Below are 7,969 nucleotides of genomic sequence, written 5' to 3'. Positions count from 1 at the left end.
TATTGTTGACCTTTTCAGTTAGTCCTCACTATAAGGAGCCAGGCTTAAAGGCAATTAAAGTTAGAATTGTTCTCCCCAAGCATACTACCCTTGTGTTTATAGCCTTCAACAGCTGCTGCTCAATCCCTCGAACTGCCTACAATTCACTTAATGCACCAGTGCTAAATATCTTATAAATGAATTGATACAGTACATAAAAATCTTTCACATCTTGCTACTTTTGATCATTTTCTTTTCTCAAGCTAAGTGGTATCTCATCAACGTTCATCTCAGATGATACCTCTAGGTAGTTCTCTTAATCCCTGCCAGTGACCCTGTTACATATGCATGCATATATATATGTATTTAACATATGCAACATATATAATATTTAATATATGCATACACATATATTTTAATTAATTAATTTTTTAATATTTATTTTTTAGTTGTAGTTGGACATAATACCTTTATTTAATTTATTTATTTTTACGTGGTGCTGAGGATCAAACCCAGGGCCTCACACATGCTAGTCGAACACTCTACTGCTGAGCCACAGCCCCAGCCCCTAATTCATTAATATTTTTATGCATGCATATATATTAAAATTTGATGTCCAGATATATTCCTGAAGGGTATAGATGGAGCACAGAAAGTGCTCAGTCGAATGTGAAGGGGTCTCAACTAGAATACTCATACATCCACTCACTGTAACCATATAGAAAAAAAACATATTAGCAGATATTCAGCATGTTGTAAAAATTAACTAAAAATTGTCTCTGTGTATTTTTCTGAGTGTTAGCCCCTAGGGTTTTTGGCTGTGTAGCTGCTGTTTTGTTTTGTTTTGTTTTTACTTTTTGAACAGTAGGCTGAGCCAAATTATTTCAAAAGGCCATCAGGGTCAAACTCAAATTTATGTGCATGCAATTATTCTAAACACAGGCTAAATAAGATTTTTAGTCAATTATTGTTAAGCTGCTTTACATACCTTGTGGTATTTATCAGCATTTGTTAGCCATAGATAAGATAGACCCCAGGCATACAATACTCAAAGCTGATGTTGTCCTTTGAAGATATCTGATGCAGATACATCTTTACCTTATAACTGAGTGACATCAACTAGATATGTATGCCCACTCTCTGATCCCTCTTCCTTCCGGGCATTCCCTTGCCCTCCTCATCTCTAGAGGATGCCCTCCATACCACAGAGGCCTCTGGGTAGTCTCATGCAGTGAGAGACTTCCCCCACATGCAAACCTATCAAAGCATCATTCAAATCAAGCTTGTGTGTACTACCTTACTAAGGTCTTATCATTTTCCTTGATCATCCCTGAAATCCTTCCAATACTCTGTATAGGGGCATGATGAAAGGGAGTTAGAGCAACAATGGGATCTGTGATTAATAAAACTTACCATAGAACATATTGCCATATTTTATATTTCTAAGGAATTGTGGAATTGCAGTGCACATATTTTGACAAATAGTACTACCATATAATAGTAATTATTTTGGCAGAAATTTGTATAAAATGAATTGGCCCAGAACTTAAAGAGTCAGTTCCAGGTGCTACGCATGGTAGCATATAACTGTAGTCCCAGATACTCAGGAGATTGAGGCAGGAGTTCAAGGCCAGCCTGGGAAACTTAGGGAGATCCTCTCTCAAAATAGATTAAAAGGGACTGGGAATGTAGCTTAGTTGTAGCGTGGTTGCCTATTATGTGCAAGGCCCTGAACTCAACCCCAACACAGTAAATAAATAAATACTTTAAAAAAAATCAACAAAAAAGTCAATTCTGATTTTTTTAGAGGTAATTATACAAAGTGCTAGTTTGGAAAATTGAAACTAAGAGTATTTCTCAATTGCTCCCTTTCACACTGAGTCAGTGAATAATTCCTTTTATTTCTCTAAGCATTTTTCATGTATATGCATCTCATAACAGTCACCAGATTGTGACTGTTTCATCCACATTAACATAGAATATTTTAGTGGCTTCAGACTTGTCACAATGCCTCCAAACTCAAATCCTTAAGATTTATCATCTATAATCACACTACCAAGTTTTTGAAAAAAAATGTCTGTCATGGTACTTCTAACTTAAAATCCATTTGTGAGTTGTCATTGTTCATTCTATGTTGTTAAAATGAATAACACAGATCAAGGAATTTATAAAGAATAAGGGTTTATTTAGATAATGGTTTGGGAGGCAGGGAGGCCCAAAGTTGAGGGAGCACATTTTATGGTGGCCTTTTTGCTGGTGAGGACTCTATTATATAAAGTTCCAAGATAGTTCAGGGTATTTCATGGTAAAACAGAGTAAGTATATGAGAGAGAGCTCACTATTCTATCAAAGCCACTCCCTCATTAATCCATGAATCCATTTATCCATAAATGGATTAATCCACTTACACTGGTAGAACCTAATGGGGGTAATGGTGACGGCCAGAGTCTCATTGGGGTGTTGTTATTCCTGTGGAGGAGGGTGTAAGCCACCTGAGAACTTAGTCTAAGATAATTAGTAAAGAACAAAAGACAAATAGTTAGAAATATATTTACAAAAGCAAAGCCCCTGATACATCCAGTCCACACAAGAACTGGAACTAAATATACAAAGGAAAGATGGCTCTGGTGGTTTTTGTAAGGGGGACACATAAAAGGCAGGGATAAGGATTCAAGGGCGGAGTCTTGCTTCCTGATGTCTTGCAGTCAGCAGGTTGTTTGGCATCTTGGCAGGTCACACCTCTTGGCAGGTCACACCCATCTTGGGTGATGTGCAGGATCTTTGGCAGAGCTGAGAGGGAAGTTCACCTTCATCAGGTAATCTGTCCCTGTGATTGTGCCACAGGAAGTTCCCAATGCCAGACCTATCCCCTCATTAGGCCACAACGCTCAACACAATCCACACACAGCCCATGGCGCTCAACAAGAGGGCCTTATGACCCAAACACAGCTCAAAATTACCACTTCCATTTTTGGGGGGGGGCGGGGGGGGGGGTGGGGATACCAGGGATTGAACTCAGGGGTACTGAGCCACACCCCCAACCCTATTTTGTATTTAGAGACAGGGTCCAACTGAGTTGCTTAGTGCTTCACTTTTATTGAGGCTGGCTTTGAACTGGAGATCCTTCTGCCTCAGGCTGCTATGCCGCTGGGATTACAGGCCTGCATCACCATGTCCAGCCCACTTCCATATATCTTCAATGTATGACTTTAGGGATTACATTTCTAACACATGAATTACAGCGTACAAATATCAAACCATAGCATGGCTCCTGTTGCCTTGATCAGTTCTTCCATGATCAATATATGCACTGGGCCAACTGTATAGCCTTTGTTTAGTTTTGGTGGCATTGTTTTTCATACAACCATGTCATTACACAAACTTCGTAAATATAGCAGGCTTACTTATTTTTCTACTTGGCCCATATCTTTGCACTTTCAAGGGTGAAGTCAAGTCCAGAATGTCATTTAAATGAAGACTTTCTTAATAACTCAAGATAGAATTGAGCTCTTACCTGCCCATTTTGTGTGTTTTATCATTTGTAAATACCATAAACATTTTGAGACCTATTAGACTCAGCTATTAGATTATTAGATTAGACCTATTATTTTAGACCTATTAGATTCAGACATACAATTCCTTATGTATTGGTGTTTTTCTTGCAACTTTTACTGCTCTTAGCACATAGTAGATGCTCAGATATATTGGTTGGTTGGTTGGTTGAATAATGAATATTAGGAGAATTGAATGGATGTCTAAAGAGTACAGATTTTCATGTAATTAGAATATGTTTATTCACATCTGAAACCAGACTTACTTTTGATTCTTGTAATGCTTAGCATGCATGATTTTAATTATGATATTGAATGGATAGTATGTATGTATTTTTATATACACAATAGGGATAGGGTCAAGAGATATTTTTTCTAATCATGTTTCTTAGAAAGCTTTTGTTTGATTTTATGGAATCTATTTTAAATATATTTTATTATCTTGTTCCTCAAGTCACTATACTGGAATGAATAAAAATTAGCATGCAGAACATGTAAAAAGAAGTAAGATGTTTATCTTTTTATCTTGACAATTTCCTTGGTTTCTAAATAAAGAAGTGTATTAAACTAATAAAAATCATCAACAATTTTTCTATCACAATAAAAGTTGCAAGAAGTAAGTGATCTAACATTTCCTGTAGTAATGTAAATATAAATAGAAGATATTTCCAGAATTTATTTGTCCAGAATGTATTTAACTGAAAGAATGCCCTCTCTCTTATTCTATTTCTTTTGGGTGAAGTGTTATTTTAGCATACCAGATTTAAAAAGCCAAAATTTTTCCTCTAAACTATGTTTGAGAAGACCAAGCACTATATTTTGGTCTTTTGTTTATATCCAACTAGATACTCTCTCCATTCATTGAGGAAATAAATATTTTACATCATGATCTTAAGTAATGTATAAAACATTAATTTTTCATTTGGTAATGTGACAGAATAATAAGTATAGCACTACATTATAATGCAATATAGAAATTTGCTACAAGTCAGTAGCAGATGTAGGGCTAAAACATAAAACTTCAATTCCTCATGTAGTTATATAAATGATACATTTAAAAAAATTATAAAGTTAATGACATTTGAAATTATCATAATTATCATAAATATGTTCATCAAGCATCAAGGTATAGCACTTGCCTAGCACATGTGAAGCACATGTGAGACACTGGGTTTGATCCTCAGCACCACATAAAAATAAATAAAGGTATTGTTTAAAAAACAAACTTAAAATTTCAAAACATCATCAATGTAGATTCTAAAGTCAGAAAGTATTTAAGTGTGAAGAAAAGTAAAGCAATAAACAGTGTTCAATGAATGAAATTCATTTTACATAATTATTCTACCAGGGATGTGGTAGAAGAGAGAGTGTAAACTGGATTATCCACTTTTGGATGAGTAGTAACATCAGGCCAGTTTAATGAATTTAAAATTCATGTGAAATATAATTTTACAACAATATTTATAATTGTAGCATCACATTTAGTCATATAAAAATTCCTTACAGAATTATACTAAATTTTTTTTAAAATAACCTAATAATTCCATTTCCTTTTTCCTGTTGTAATATTTCAACAAATATAATCCTAACTCCTTCATGAATTATATTAATAAATTTTCATCAAAATAAGTAACATACTATAAATTAATTTGCTATTTGTGTCCAGTGAAATACAGCCCATTATGATAGATTGTTCACAATAAAATATGTTGTACTTTAGGAAAACTTTCAACTACTTACATATGTAACTAGAAAGTTGCATTTGAATCCATTACAGTAGAGTAAAACTCTGAGTCTGCACTTGATTTTTAAAAATTATAATCTTTTTTCTCAAGTGTCCTTACCTTGGAAGAATATACAGTGGAAAGGCTTTCAGAAGAAGTCATTAATTGACAACTGATAATAAAGGCTGAAAATTCTATTTTTCTAAAATAGAGGAAATCATCCAAGTAATGGTTATACCAATATTTTCTAGGTCACTAGTGAATCTTTCAGCACAATTTGTGCTAAAGTACCTTGCCTTTGGTTGAAGTTAACAGTTGTGTAATTGTAATTTTCAATCTAACATTTTTCTTTCTCAGAATTTTGTGAATTGTAATTTAAGAGAAATAATGTCAATAGAAAAAATGCATATTTGTAGGACTTTTATAATGGGAAATTCAAGGATCAAAAGGAATTTTCCAAGAAATAGTCTTCCTATATAGTAAAAATATATTTAATTGTAATATAAAATGTACTGATTATTTCTTGAGACCCCCCCTCCCCCATTGCATTGTTCTATATTTGATAGGCTTGCTAGAGAGACACTGATTTTTAGAACTGGACCATCCCTTCATTTAAATGTAGAAAAGTTTTAGAAATTGTAATTAAGATATGTTTTTGTAGGACATAATATTCTGGGACTGAGAAATTTTTATTATTGGTTCCTTGTTGTCATTTCTATATAATTTCCCTGAAAGACAGAGGTCAGTGTGACATAAATGTTACCTTAAGTTTTCCAAACAGCTCATGTTATCATGATAAAGAACATATTGCATTTTCCCACATTTTGCTTTGTAGATTAGAAATTATAATTAAGGCAGAGAGGTGTAAAGCTAATTTTCCTTTTACTTAATAAGAGGAATCTAAAACTTTTGTTAAACTTAACCAATTTTCACTTCTACACTATAACATCAGTGGCAATAAGGGGAGACTTACAAAGTATGATGATGACAAAGTAGAAGAGCACTCAATATTACCATCTCCACTTGCTCTCCTACCAGGATTTCTGGAAACTGTGGTAAAGAGTCAGCATGGAAGTCTCTACTGACTTGAGATAAACAAAACTTTAGACTCTGAGGTCTATTAGATTAGGCAACACATATGTCATGATGACTGCTATATATCCATCACAGACCTAATTGCCAGGTGCACAGTAGATTCTATCAAAACACCAAGTTGGGTATGTCCACAACAACTTCTCTGAGACCTTAAAAAACTACATATCAATGATGGATAATGAATCATTATAAGACCACTCCTAGAAAGAGCTTAGTGCAGTACCTGGTATATTTACTCACTCAAGTAAATTAAGACTATAATAATAACTAACTGCATTAAAATGTAAACATATGATTAATATATATTTGCAATTTCTTTATATAAATTATGTCTTCAGATTCATAGCAGTGACCTGGTTATTTCATTAAGCTTATCATCATAAGGATACTTGAAAGCCTGTTAGTATATGATTTAATTTGCTGTCAGACATGTTTTCTTTTTAATACTACTGATCATAGAAATCTGATTTTTTAAAATGCCAACAGAAAGAGAAAACAAAATTTATTGGAAATTTTAAAATTCCCTACAGAATTGGGTTTTATTTTAAATTCAATTAAAATATATATTGTTTTAATTTTTTCTTGAAGGGTAACACAGTAAAAATGAAAATTGTGCTTTGATATTACAGTACACATGAGGTAATTAGTGTTTTTTTATATTTGTAGCATTGCTTAGAATCCTCAAATCAGATTTCTAGTCAGAATTTTGTAGTATTAGCAAATTGCAGAAGCTCTTTCATATTTAAGTCAAACACTACTTGTAACCAGTAGATGAATAATCGGATTATACTTTATCATTTTAAACTTGAGCATTGCTTTTTTTTTTTTTTTTTGGTACTGAAAATGGAACCCAGGGGTGCTTAACCACTAAGGCACATCCCCAGCCCCTTTTAAGTTTTACTTTTATTTTGAGAAAGGATCTCACTAAGTAGCTTAGGGTCTCACTAAATTGTTGAGGCTGGTCTAGAACTTGCAATCCTCTTACCTCAGGCTGCTAAACCACTGGGATTACAGGAGTGTGCCACCATACCCAGCAGTCATTATTTTTTTATTAGTATGAGTATTTTGCTTAACTTTAACATATTTTACAAGAATCATTTATAAACATAATGTAATATAATGTGATATGATGTGTGTGTTCTCTTAAATGTATATAAAGAAGACTGGTTAACTTGATAAATGTTAGTTGTGCACCACAGATGAGAAGTAGTTTATAGACGGAATATTGGAAAAAGCTAAATGATTGCTCCTAACATGCAATGTGTTTTATTATTATTTTTTATGTCCTTTCACACTTGTATCCCACTTTCAGCGTGTTTCCATGAAACTTATGGAGACAAGGGAAACTGGGCCAAAAACATCCCTCCCACATTTACTGTGCTATTGTGTCCTAAATAATATATAGCGAGAATATGATTTTGGTAAGATCATTAACTTACAATCTATTGAACAGGAATGATCCTCAAATATGAGTTTAAAGCAGGGGTTAGCTTTTTTCTGTAAAATACTAGATAATAAACATTTTAGACTTCGGGGACCATGTTCTAGCATTAGAACAGTCAGATCATATATAAGCAAAAGTGTGTGGCTCCCTTCCACACAAACTTGCTCTTTCAGCAA

The sequence above is a fragment of the Marmota flaviventris genome, chromosome X, assembly GCF_047511675.1.
Source record: "Marmota flaviventris isolate mMarFla1 chromosome X, mMarFla1.hap1, whole genome shotgun sequence".
NCBI lineage: Eukaryota > Metazoa > Chordata > Mammalia > Rodentia > Sciuridae > Marmota > Marmota flaviventris.
Note: the sequence above shows the minus strand (reverse complement) of the source record.